At 37.7% G+C, this 14,354-nt stretch overlaps 1 protein-coding gene across 1 annotated transcript in view; it reads left to right on the forward strand.

The window, feature by feature from the left end:
* The window catches only part of TIAM1 (TIAM Rac1 associated GEF 1), a 243,823-nt gene that overhangs the window by 72,326 nt on the left and 157,143 nt on the right, over window positions 1-14,354 (forward strand). Inside the window, 1 exon segment of the mRNA XM_078146537.1 lies at window positions 12,781-12,961. The gene's annotated coding sequence lies outside the window, so the exon portion shown is untranslated.

Consider the following 14,354-nt stretch of genomic DNA (forward strand, 5'->3'; position numbering starts at 1 on the left):
AGAATCCAAGTTCAGTTCTTCAATTTATTTATGACATAATTCTGTGAGAAAGAGCTATATGTTTACTGATTCCCCGGATCAGTTTTATATGTTATATTTTGCATGTTTTAACTTGTAATATTTCGAGAGTCCTGAAACCCGTCTGCCTAGTATGTTTACGTCAGCAAACCCACAAATTGTGGGTGGTTGGTGGTGGTTTTTTTTTCTTTTTGGCAGAGGTAGACTTTTCACACGGCTGTTTCTATTTTGATCATTATACTTGCTTTGTACCCAAAGTAGCTAATTCAGGCAGTTTTGGCACCGTCACCTCCAGGTGAGTCTCCTTGAGAGATTTTTAAATGTTTTCCTTCTGTCATCAAAGATCCAGACAGTCTTATCCCTCCTTAGTAATAGGCATACTTGTCATACACGCTACCACATGTTTGTGGCCTCTCCCCAGAATGGTACAGTCACCTGATTAATCAGACGGCCATCCCACTCTGTGTGAGTATTGTGCTAGGAAAATGTGACTTGTAGAGGTGGGAAGGAAGTGAAGCTGCCAGTACTGTGAGGAAATAAGGGTTGCTGGGTGCTCCAGGAGATCTCTCTTGAGGTTCCTTCTTGATTCATGTCTCTTCCTTAATGGATTAATGAAACCTGTTGTTACTCTGCTTGCTTTTTTTTTTTTTGCCTGAAAAACTTCATAGGATAGCTGCATTTGCTACTGGGCATGACAGAGAGGTAAGTTAGCTAAGACAAGTCTCTAAACCTGGAGGGACCAGTCTATCATAGATATTAGGGACAAGGATAATGGGACTGGACCTGGGATTTCATTGGTATAGAAGGAGAACACCTGTTTCTGTTCAACTTTTAGAGAGTCGGCTGGATCACTGAGAGCTTGAGTGACTTGGCCAGGATCACATAGCCATTATGTGTGAGAAGAAGTTATGAATTTAGGGCATCTGGATCCCAGGCTAGTCCTATATCCTATATCACAGCAATACATCATCACAGATTGTTTGTTGCAAATCACACCTAATTTCAGTGCTTAGGTGGTGGCCATTCGTTGGATGGGCTTACCTATCTCTTCTCAATGATAATGGTCTATGGCATGTCTATGGATTTAAATCCTTTTTTGGGAGGGTAGAGTGCTTGAAGCATCAGATTTCCCTTTTGGGCTGAAAAGAACAAAAGGTTCATATTCTTGCCTGGAGCCAAGACAGTATATAAACTAGGGCTTTCACATGATAACATAATCAGTCTCTTCAATGGGACAGTTTAGTCTTTTATGGAAGTTTCTGTTATATTTGGAATGTAAATCTAACTCATAATTATGAATGAAAAGTTTCCAAACTAGTTTGAGGTAGCTTTATCGTCTTAAACTATTTTGCTATGAGATTTATGTTTGTGAAAGTGTAGTGATTATAATTGTCAGGTTATAAGATTATTCTTAAAATGTGCTGCTAGAGTTTTCACATCAGATTTAGCCAGAAAAGTATGCGAAAAGCAGAATAGAACTAGAAAACAGTGGAAAAATCTTAAGTGTTCATGATGGAATCAAGTGTGATAGAGGCAATGTGCATAGCTGATAGAAAGTTAACCTCCCAATCGAGAAGACGAAATTTTGAGTCCTGCTGCTTCTGACACATACTTGCTATTTGACCTGGGCAACTCTCCAAGACCATTGTAAGCTGTAGATTAGGTGCCTAACTACATTGCTGGAGTGAATTTCTTTACTGGAAAAATTTAATTGAATTTAATTAGAAAATTTAATTGGGAAAATAACTTGTGGTAGGCTGGCAGTTTTGAATCTAATGGTCCAGGGGCTAAACTGTCTAGTAAATAATAGTAAACATTTATTAAGCACTGCTATGTGCTAAACTCTGGGGATACAAATGTGGAAGAAAAAAAAAAGACAGTCCTTGCCTTCAAGAAGCTAACAATCTAATGGGGGAAGACGGTATACTAAAGGGAGCTGAAAAGATGGGGGAGGAGGGAGACATTCTGTGGAGGCATGGTGGAGAAGTCAGTCAGAGAAGTCCCAGAGTAGTGCAGCCAGGTAAAAAAATTAAATGTCTTGAGTTAAGCTCTCTCCTTATATGGAGGTTTGGATTTTATGGCCCCACCCTTCAATCAGAGATGACGAAGGGTGTTTGTCCTTCCTTCTTGAAGAGGACCAAGACATCCAGAAGGTGATGCCATGACTTGCAGGTGATTGGATTTAAGTGAGGGAGGGGCTGTACAAAGTCATCAGCCTCACTCTCTCCTTAGGAGCCATCTGGGTCCAGTGGCACGTTATAGATCAGGATGACTGGAGATGGCCCTGGATGCAGCGGGAGACCTTGGCCTTTTTAAAATAAAGTCTTTCCCAGATCTCAGGCTGCCTGAGGCAATGCCCATTCAGTGATTAAGGCTGGGTAAGAAATGAGGCCAAGAATGGCCTCTTTTATCTAATTTAAAAAAAATCATTCTAGGAGGGGAAATCCTTCAGGGTTTCTGATCAAAACAGAAACAATTACTATCTACACTTAACTCTGAGCCATCAGGGCCCAAACATTGGCCAAGTGAGGCTTGGGTTGGTGGATTGAGGTTGAGTGCTAAGACTGAAGAGATCTTACCGGATGATGAGGTTATCCCAGTAATAAGCTTCCAGGGGCACACCGGAAAAGTCAATCAGAAAAGTCCCAAAGGAGTGCATCCAGGTGAGAAATGAGAATTGATTATGTTGATATAAGTAAAATATTTTGTTATCCCTGACTAGCTATAATAATGTGGTGAATATTATTATTATTATTGCTTTGTTTTTTCCCTTGCTTGAAGAATTATTTAAATCAATCAATAAGCATTTTAAAAATAATTACTATCCAGGCATTCTACTAAATCCAGAGTATACAAAGTATACTCTGTATACTTTATACCTTGTGTATAAAAAGTATACAGAGTATACAAAGAAAAAAGTTCCTATCCTCAAGGGGCAGGTTATGTTTTAATGAGAGAGACAATATGTACGTGAAAAGTTACTGTAGAGGACAAGGCATCCTGCAGAAGTGAGTCTTGAAGAAGCAACGAATTCTAGGAGGTCACTGCCTCTTAAAAATGGAGAACAGTCCAGGTATTGGGAATGTTAAAGACCAATGCTATTTCGAATTGAGACAGGTGATAGAGACTTGTGTATGGAACAACAAATAGGCCAGTGGGAATGGATTGTATAGTGGAGCAGAGTGATGTGCAAGAAAGCTGGAAATAGTCAAGTTGTCAACAAGCATTTATCTATCAATTTTTCTATTTATTTATTTTTTAAAAATCTATTTATCTTGCCTGCTATGTGCCAGGTCCTTTGCTAAGGGTAGGATACAAAGAAAGGCAAAAAACAATCTTGGGGCCAGATTTTGATAAGCTTCAAATCCCAGATGAGAAGAATTAATATTTGATACTAGAGATAGATGGTGCAGTGGTTAGAGCACCAGGCCTGGAGTCAGGAAGACCTGAGTTAAAATCCAGCCTCAGACACTTACTAGTTGTGTGACCTTGGGCAAGTCAAATAACCCTGTTTGCCTCAGCTTCCTCATCTGTAAAATGAGAAGGAAATGGCAAACCACTCCAGTATCTTTGCCAAGAAAACCCCAAATGAGATCACAAAAAGTTAGATACAACTGAACAACAGCAGTGAGAGATAACTGGGAGCCACTGGAATTTAGGATGGGGGTTGAAGTGTGGAAATGGTCAGACCTGCACTGTGGCATCTCTGGTATATATACGACTTGGTCATGATGATTGATTTCTTGCATAAATTGTTCTAGTCTGTTTGACAGGCTTTATCCTTTCCTGGTTTTGGTACTAGGACTACATTTGCCTCATAAAAAGAGTTTGGTTAAGTGGTTGCTAAGTTTTTGAGGATAATTTGTGTATTTTGGCATTAATAGTATTTTAACAATTTGATAGAATTCTCCTGTAAATCCAAAAGGACCCAGGAGTGTTTTTCTTTGGGAGCTTCTTTATAGCTAGTTCTTTTTTTCTAAGATTAGATTATACAAAATCTTTATTTGGTGTTCTGTTCTTTAGGTGTTTTGTGTTCTCAATTTTGTTAGCCTGTAACTGCATATTAGGTTGTGATAATTCTGTTTATTTTCATTTTGTGATTTCACCTTGTTCATTTTGCTATTTTGTTGATTCAGTTTTCTTTCCATTTTTTGGTTAGGTTGGTTAAAGGTGTTGGTTCAGTTTCCTTTGTCTTGCAATATTTATTTAGAGATATTTGTAGTCCTTTAGTTGACTTTTAATTCATCTTGCTTTGTGATTTTAGTATCTTATCTGTTGATTTAGCTTCTGGTGATTTAGATTTTTAATTGAGTTTTTTCCTCTTGAGACTCTCAGTGGTTTTAATCTTTTTTTTCTTATATTCTCCTGTCACTCATTTTCTGTATCCTTCCCATTTAATAGTGAGCTAGACCTCAAAGTTCTCAGCCTCCTCCAACTTTGGCTACTTTGCTATTTACTGGTCTTGGTCTCTGCCCCACCTAACTTTGGAAAGACGGCCTGGCTACAGCTACATCCAATGTCTTTTCTTTCAGGCATGATGTAGCTCCACATGCTACCCCACTGCCTTAGTTTTGCAGGCTTCTGGAAGGGTAGAGTGGGTGTTTTTGTCAGAAACAAATGTTTTTGCCACCATACGGTTTCCTAATCTAGGGACTGCCCTAGGTATGTTCCCTTCCTCATAAACCTCCCCTCCCCAGGTAGTTGGGCAGAGTTGATGACAGGGTCAGCTGACTGTGATAGCAGAGACTGCAGCAGCAAGAAAACTCCTGAATGGGTTTCAAAGCACGATTTATTATGCCCTGTCAGAGAATGGAACTTGGGTAGGTAGGGGTCGTGAATTCTGGTCTTAAGGATTAATGTTTTCTATCCTTTTTTTTTAAAGGCAATTGGGGTTAAGTGACTTGCCCAGGGTCACACAGCTAGTAAGTGTTAAGTGTTTGGTCTGAGGCCAAATTTGAACTCAGGTCCTCCTGACTTCAGGGCTGGTGCTCTATCCACTGTGCCACCTAGCTACCCCTAATGTTTTCTATTCTTAATTCACAAGACAGTTACTTCGTTGATATTTTGGGGGGTTTTGTTTTGTGAAAACAGCTGCAGTTTGTTCTATCTCTGTCACATACATAATATCCTCTTTGGGTTTGTTTGGGTTTTTTGAAAGTTGATGGGGACTAGAGAAAATCTCTTATCCTCCATCTTGTTGGTCATGTGTCCTGGAAGTTCTAAAGTTCTATTTTTTACTTTTATTGTAATAGGTAATTATTCATTGGATTAATAATAACCATAACCCTTGATTAGATACACATGGTAGAATATGTGATATTTAAGTATACTTTTGAAATTGAAATTAATAATATGCATATAGTTATTAATTTCTTTAATGAAGATATTTTATTTTAGCTAGTGATTAACATTTACAATAGAAGTATAAAAAGACTATATAGTTAATTAATCTTGATAATTTTTCTTTTCTGATTTGGTATTTAATTGGCAAAATTATAAGACATTAAGCAATTCATCAGATTGTCAGAAAAGTAATATATTTAGTTAAAAACAAAGACATAGGGGCAGCTAGGTGGTGCAGTAGATAGAGCGCTGGCCTTGGAGTCAGAAGGATCCGAGTTCAAATCCTGCTTTGGACACATAACACTCACTAACTGTGTGACTCTGGGCAAGTCACTTAACCCCAGTTGCCTCCTGCCTCCCCCGCCTGCCCCCCAAAAAAAGAAAAAAGAAAAAAAAACAGAAGAAAGTGATGCTAGAATTGAAATGACAGAAATGGAAAAGCTGTATTAAGAATTTTTAAGAAACCAAATAAAAAAGAAAGAAAACTATATTGCCAAAGCAAGGAAAAGTTGCTTTTAAAGATTAAATAATTAGAGGCAGAAGTAAATAAGCTTTTAATTTAAAAAAATGTGCACTGAAATCGATAGAGTCTAATGGATTTGTTAATTACTGAGGTTCTCCATCATGTTAGTCACCTCTCACTGGATGCTTTAAAAACTCGTTTGTTTTTTAGAAAAATCTTAAATCACCTTCATTTTTCAGTATGTCCCTACCCACTAAGACATTCCTTATAAGAAAGAATGAAAAAAAAGAGAGGCAAAAAATGAATAAGGTTGCTCACCATTTTCTAACTTAAATTTGAAAGTGGCTGTAATCAGTTTCATGTGTGCCAGCTTGTTGACCTTATTTCTAGACTCAGAGCATATGTGACTAGAGGTGACTTCTTTTCTATTTGTAATTACATGTAGTGTGATTTCTGACTTTGACTTGTCCCTATGACCAAAGGTGAATCAAATGAAGACTGCAAAACTTAGTTCAAATCATCAGTTCTTAACTGATATGTCAACAGACAGACTGGTGCTTCCTCTCTGTGTGATTTAGCTGTGTGATTCAATTCAGTTTTTCAGTGTGATTCAATTTGTCCCCTGTTGCAGAAATCTCTTCATGTTAAGAGGAAACTTTGGAGCTCTTTTCTAGAGTGTTCTCTTTATGGTTTGCAGATAAATGTTGAGTAACATGAATTCAGATATTGTATGACAGTCTTAGAAGTTCCAGGACAAAATATAATTGCAAGGCAACAATGACGTAAACTATATAAATATTTTTATAAATAACAGGCATAGTAAAAGATGCTCTAAAACATCACCGTTTGTGAGTGTATATGCATATACATATATATGAATATGTATGGTTCTCCTAATTAACCCACATTTTAGGTAAGTTACATATCCAGTGTTACATAAAAATTTCCAATGTTTGTGGTAAGAAGAGAAGAAAAGAATGACAAATGGATACTTATTACTTTTCTAACGTGATCATAATGCTCCATTAAGGCTTTTCCTCATGTTCTCCCAATAAATACCACACACATGCACTCAATTTTTTTTTTGTTGCTCAGAGGAGGGAGAACTTTTAAAGGAACGGCATACACACACACACACACACACACACACACATATACACACACACGTGTATGTGTACGTACATATATGTAAAGTATATACATATTATGTGTATGTATTTTCTATCTGATAAATTCAGGTAGATAGTTGGGCCTTGGCAGCCAGTACAGAAAGCCCATTTCAGCAGAATGGGGCTTACTGTGTCTACTTTTGGTCATTCTGACACGAACTTCTTGGTTTTGACAGCTGCTGAACAATTCATGAGCTGATAGAAATTTTTCTAAGGTCACTTTATGAAGTTAAATAAGGTAGCAAGGCTGAGAGGAGAGGAATGGCTAATGTAGGAAAAAGGAAGAAGAATTGGAGATATAAAAGGATACCATAGAAAAGTTACTCACTTCCTTTCAGGCCTCATATTTCCTCTAAGCATGAATCACATTAACTTGACTATCAAGAAACAGGTTTTCAGTGATACAAAAGAGTATGGATTTAATTAATGGTCTTGTTCATTATGTTAAAATATTTTCTCCTGTCAGCAAGTAAACTCTTAGTAACATTCATTTTTCTTAGTGTTGTTGCTAAAATAATTTGTCTACTTAGTTCTAGTAATTTGTCATAGTTCTGGCAGGTAGGCTACTAAGTGGATATAGAGTGCTAGGCCTGGAGATCTGAGTTCAAATTCAACCTCAGACACTGAAGTGTTTGAGTCATTTCTGTTTTTTCATCTGTCAAATGGGGGCAATAGTTAGTACCACCTACCTTACAGAGTTGTTGGGAGGATCAAATAAGGTAATCCTTGTAAAGCACTTAGCATGGTGCCTGACATATTGAGTGCTATATAAATGTTAGGTGCTATTATTTATTATTTTAATTTTGTTACCGGTGGTAGTGTCAGAGAACAGTTAAAGTGAGCAACATGCTGAGGCAGATCATGGATTTGTAGTTAACATTTTTATCTTAATTTGATATTAGCTCCTTTAGGTACTTGCTCACTAAGGTCCCTTCAGATTCTAGGATTCAGTCCTGAAAAGACTTGATAGGCTGAAAGTCAGAAAAACCGGCTTTTTGTCTCTGTTCTGCCAGTGGCCGATTTTGTGGCTAGCACTAGAGGACTTGGGGCTTCAGAGCCAGGCATGTGCTGCATGGGTCAAGCAATGTGACAAAATGCCCCTTTTAATCAACTTTGTAATTCATTAAGGAGGGAGGACTCTCCTCCCTCTTTTCAGTTGATCTAGTCATAAAGTTTAGTCATAGATTATGAAGTTTTAATATGATGACAAATATGATATTAAACTAGTTATAAAATTACAGCCTGGCCTTAGGAGGTACAAAGGAGTCCCTTGAAAATCAGAAGAGAATAACTCTATTGTATGAACAAACACATTTACTACACTCCTGGGGGCTTTAAATGACTATGTCCTGGGGAGTTCAAAGTAATAAAGTTTCCTGAGCTCTTTGTAAAAAAGATCCCATGCTGGGGGGAAAGGAAAGGATTTCTTCCTCCTCACCCCTATAAAGGATGGTATTTAGCAGCTGAGTGCTGGATACCTTTCCTGCATTTAGGGGCTTAAATGGTTTGAGGCACAGTTGAAGGAGCAGAGACAAACAACCCAGACCGACAGGGTTATACAGAGACTGTCAAGTAATTTGTATATGTTTGTTTGCATGTTTATGTCCCCCATTAGATTGTGAGATCCTTGAGGGCAGAGACTGTCTTTTGCCTCTTTTTGTATCCCCAGAGCTTAGTACTGTACCTAGAACATAGTAGGCACTTAAGAAGTGTTGATTGACTGAAATAAGAGAACAACTTTAGGGAACATGAACTACTGGGAGCAGCAAAGAGCTGTTTATGGAGTGGAGCAAAGCATGGAAACTCATCTTATCATCCCTAGCAGAGAGGCTGCACCCAAGGGGAACTGGAGGAGGACTCTGTGAAGAGAGAAAGGACTTCTAGGACCTGTATTACCTGGAGTTTCCTTAATCACATGTATGGTTGTTGAAAAGTCCAGGCTGATTCTTCCCATGGATTGTGGTATTTGTGGGAGAGAGTGCCCTAAGCTTATGAGGGAATTTTTTTTTAGCTTCTAGTCTTACTATGTTACCATTGGGACCTTGTGAGTAATTGTGTTGGGGGTATAGAACCAGGAATAACCAAGATTATCTCTAGAATTGGGTAGCAGTGAATTGGAGACAAAGTTGATGCCCATTGATTGGAAAATGACTGAAAAGGCTATGGTACATGAATGTAATGGAGTATTACTATGTTAAGAAATCAATATGAGAAATTCAGAGAAACATGGGGTATTTGTATGAATTGATGTAGAATGAAATGAGCAGAACAAAGAGAAGAAAATACACAATAACTACAACAACAACATAGGGGAAAAAAGTCATTGAAAGGAAGTTGAATTTTGAATAATGGAAAAAAACAACGCAATTTTTGGAGAAGAGATCATGAAATATACCTTTTTCCACATGAAAAAGAAAAGGGGGTAAAACTACTAGGATAGAATATTGTATTTGTACACTGTGTATGTGTAATGTAATATAATGCAATGCAATTGATCTCTCTGACAAACCTTCCCAAACGAGAAAGGCTAAAATGTAATCACAAGTCTACGAGATTTTAAAAGATATGTCTTTGACCTTAAGGAAGTATGAACAATCCTTGGAGCAACCTCATGGCAAAGAATTGGATATCAGGGGAATGCCCTTTAATTGGAGAATGGCTGAACAAATTTTGGCATATAATTGTGATGGAATACTATTGTTATATAAAGAAATGACAGGGGACATGATTTTAGAAAAACCCGGGAGAACTCATATGAACTGATGCAAAGTAAAGTGAGAAGAACCAGAATACATTGAACACAATAACAGCAATGATGATCAGCTGTGAAAGACTTAGCTGCTTTGATCAGTATAATGATCCAAAACAACTCCAAAGTTCTCTTGATGAAAAATGCTATCTACCTCCAAAGAGAGAACTGCTGAACTCTGAGTGTAAACTCAAGTATAATTTTTTCACTTTCTTTTTCTTTTCTTTTCTTTTCTTTTTTTTTGGTGATGTGGGTAATATGGAGATATGTTACATGATTTCACATTTATAATTGATATCATATTACTTGCCTTCTTAATGGATGGGGAAGACACTGGAAGAAGGGAGAGAATTGGGACTAAAATTTTTTTAAATGAATGTAGTTTTTTTTTTTTAAGAAGAAAGCCAACCTTATTAGCTAAGCAAACAAATTATAAATAGTTAAGTCCTGGGGAATGTGTGTGGGGAAAGGGAGAGTCTTGACTCAGCAGCACTTTGTGGAGGATACCTTTGCAGTAGGGGTTGGGAGGGGGGATTTTTCTCTGTGTCCCATTGGCCATAGCATCAGACTGAAAAGTGGGAGACATCTCAACCAGCAATTTTAAATTTCATCATTTCAAGAGGGAATTCAGAGCACATGGAACAAAGCACATGGAATTCATGGAACAGACACACATTCCAGATAGACACATATACCAAAAAGAAGTCCCTTGAAGGAGGCAGCAGCTTCAAGGAATGTGATACCTGGCAGCAGCAAATAAATGAGCTGCCTTTGTATTTCAAGAGAGCTAACCCTGGCAATTGAGGGTCAAGCTGTAGAGAGAAGCAGACCCTGGGAACCCAGCTGAGCAACCCATCCACAAGATTCACTGACTCTAATGGAAGCTATGTAAGGACTTAAGAGAAAAAAGGACTTCTTAGACCTTGTATTACCAGAGGTTGTGATTTCCTGTGTGTATATTATGTATGTCAGTGAGTCAAGTCATTGCTTAAGTGCCTGCTGTGTACCAAGCACTAAACATTGGCGATCAAAAACCATCCACTGCTCTCAAAGGAGCTCATAGTCTAATGTGAGAAACAAATTCGACATGCAAACTACCATGTGTGATTTTGTGTGTGTGTGTGTGTGTGTGTGTGTGTGTATGTATGTATGTGTGAGAAATAATCAAAGAGGGAAGGCATTAGAATTAAGGAGGACTGGAAAGGCTCCATTCAGAAGGTGACCTTTAAGCTAAGACTTGAAAGAAGCTAGGTAAGCCAGAAAGGAGGTAAAGATGAGCAAGAGGAAAGTTCCAGGCATGTGGCAGTTGGGAGATGAAGAGTCTTTTGGGAGGAACAGTAAGGAGGTCAGTGTCTCCAAATAAGAGAGTATGTAGAGGGGAGCAGCAGAACTACCAACAGGCTGTTGCAATATATAGGTAGCCTACACTAGATTGATGGCAGTCTCCGAGGACAGAAGGGGACATATTCTAGACATATTGTAAAGGTGATATTGGCAGACCTTAGCAACAGCTTAGATAGGGGGCAGTGGGAGGCAGGTGTGAGAGACAGTGAGGAGCTGAGGATGACAGCTAGGTTGCAAGCCTGAGGATGGTGTTGCCCTCAACAGTAGTAAGAAAGGTAGGAAGTGGGGGATGGTTTAGGGGAAATGTTGAGTTTAAGATGTCTACTGGACATCTAGTTTGAGATGTCTGAAAGGCAACTGGAGATGGGAGATTGGAGATCAGCAGAGGGTCATTAGGTCAGGATAGGTAGATCTGAGAATTAAATCCGTTGGAGCTGATGGGGAGGGAAGCATTAGACAGAGAGACTGTGAAAATAAGTGAGATTGGGGATGATAGAGGATGTCATCTTCTGGAGAAGATGAGATGATCCAGCCCAGAGGGGGTGTTGTATGTTGTCATATAAGATTATTGTATCAGTGTTTTTAGTTAACATTTCTGTCACAAGTTCAGTCTAGAAGGAGGTGGGAAATTACTGTGATATAAAAACAAAAGACATCAATTAAATGTTTGAAGAAAAAATACAATGTAAGTAATTAAGAGATTAAGACATGTTTCTGAAGAAAACTAAAAATAAAGGAAGTGTAGTTAAGGCAAATTCAGTAGAGTGGGAGGGAAAATTGATTATTATAGTGACTTAGGGAATAAAACTTCAGAATTACAAGGGACCTCTTGAAGATCAACATGTCTGATCCACTTCTTGCATCCCCTCATTTTTCTTTTCCTCAATAGTTATTAGCAAAGTCCCTCCCACATAGCAGCCAGCAAGAATGCCACAGGTGCGTTACTGCCTTGGCTGCAGGAGCATGACTTTTATATTTTGAGAGCTGGAGAAAAACTGATCTGCCTAGAAAGAGGGAGAGAAGGGGAATCTCTGGAGAGGAGGTGAGGATTTGATGGTTTGGGGGCTTCTGTAGGAGAAGTGAAGCGCTTGTAATTTCCCTTGGGTTACCAGGAGCTCAGAACCTGACCCTCCCTATCCAAGTGTCTAAACACATTAAATGTTCATACTGTCTCTGACTTAAGACTTAAAGAAGCAGTGTTAAAAAAAGCTCAGAATGTATTCAGTAGTACTCTATAATCATTGTTCCCTGTGTTATCCTTGTAGATGTAACCATATTTTTTAAAAATTAAGTTATAAGTAATTTTAAGCATTTGAATGATGCATAGTGTAAATGTAGTGGGCAGGCTATTGAACTTAGTGTCAGAAAAACCTGTGTTTAAATCTGCCAGACTGAGACCCTGGACCAGTCACTTTTATCTCTGTGAGTCTCAGTTTCCTCTATAAAATGGGGCTAATAATAGCACCTTGTGATTATCTGATAAGAAAATATACCAAAGTAGTTTATAAACCTTAAAACTCTATATAGATGTAAGTTAATCATATTATGAAGTAAAAGGGTTTTTTTGGTTTGATTTTATTTTTGTTTTGTGCTGGGAGTGGAGAATGTAAGGTAAGAAAATGTTTTTGGTAGGGAAATGCCTTTTTAATGTATTTTTTTACCTAAACTTTTGTATCTCCTTTCCCTCCCTCCAGGTTTTTGGGATAGACTCATAGATTCTGGTGAAACCTGAATGGAGTACCAAGTGGCTGGTGCAAAAAGACACTCGAGTTGTGGTTGCTGTTCATTTTGATATCATTTGCAGTTTTATACATCTAAATGCCAGAGTTCTCTTGGGGAGAATTGTGCTGGACACCATTATTGCCTTTTGAGAAGGTAGGTTATAAGTATATGAAGATCCTTCATGTGTGTAACTGGTAATAAATTTTGTTGTTGGGGGAAAATGTATGGCTCTCAGAGAGAATTTGGAGAATTGACAAATTAGTTATTGGCTCTTTAACAATCCCAAAGTGATAGTTTTCTAACAGTTACTAATGAACTCTCCTTCTTCCTTGACTGAATTGCTTGCATAGTCTTTTAGAGATATGTTCTGTTTTATTGTATTTATATTAGATTACATTAAAACATAGCTTAAAATCTCATTTTAAAGTAAAGTACTTTGTTTTAGTAAGTTTTGAAGGTAAAAAAATCTCAGTTAAAAAATAATCCTCATAAATTCAAATTTCTAAGGTTGTTGTTTCCAAACCTTTTCAAGACTTTCACTCCACCCCTTCCACCTTCCTTCTCAGCAAAGGAACTCCCTTCATTTCTCACAGAGAAACCATTTGCTATAAGGTTCCTCTTCTCCTATATTTTATTTCTTAAAATTCCTTGACATCCTCCTGCTCCATTCTTTTCTTCTTATTTCATCAGTATTCATTAGGGATATTAGTCTACAGTTTTCTTTCTCTATTTTGACTATTATTGGTTTGTATTCAGACAATATCAGTTCTTTCTTTGCAGGCAGACAGCATTTTTCATCCTAAGTCTTTTGGGATTGTCTTAGATTATTGTATTGCTGAAAATAGCTAAGTCATTCACAGTTTTCATTGTAAAATATTGCTGTTACTGTGTACAATGTTCTTATGGTTCTGCTCACTTTACTCTATATCAATTCACTTAAGTCTTTCCAGGTTTTTCTGAAATCATTCCATTCATCATTTCTTATAGCAAAATAATATTCCATTACAATCATATACCATAACTTGTTCAGATATTCCCTAATTGATGCGCATCCCCTCAATTTCCAATTCTTAGCCACTGCAAAAAAAAGTTGCTATAAATAGTTTTGTATAAATAGGTTCTTTTCCCTTTTTTTAAAAAATCTCTTTGGAATGCAGACCCAGTAGTAGTATTGCTGGATCAAAGAGTATACATAGTTTGATAGCCCTTTGAGTATAATTCCAGAGTGCTCTTCAGAATGGTTAGATTAGTTCACAGCTCCACCAACAGTATGTTAGCACCCCAGTTTGAATCTTTACTTTTCAAGTTTATTTCTTGCAAACATCTTTTTGTTGAATTCTACATTCTGTTATCCCCTGCATTTTGAGTGAATTCATTCCATCCCACTTTCACAGTTATGATCATTTCCCTCCATAGTATTATTTTGTATTTTTCAATTCTTTTTTGACTCCTCCCCTACCGTTATAAAGGAGTGCCTTTGAGTATTACGTAGCCTGCTTCAGTTCCTGTGCCCTGTTTTCTTTCCCTCTCCTAGATCTAAATCATA

The sequence above is a fragment of the Phascolarctos cinereus genome, unplaced genomic scaffold, assembly GCF_003287225.1.
Source record: "Phascolarctos cinereus isolate Bilbo 61053 unplaced genomic scaffold, phaCin_HiC Scaffold_726;HRSCAF=1367, whole genome shotgun sequence".
NCBI classification, from domain to species: domain Eukaryota; kingdom Metazoa; phylum Chordata; class Mammalia; order Diprotodontia; family Phascolarctidae; genus Phascolarctos; species Phascolarctos cinereus.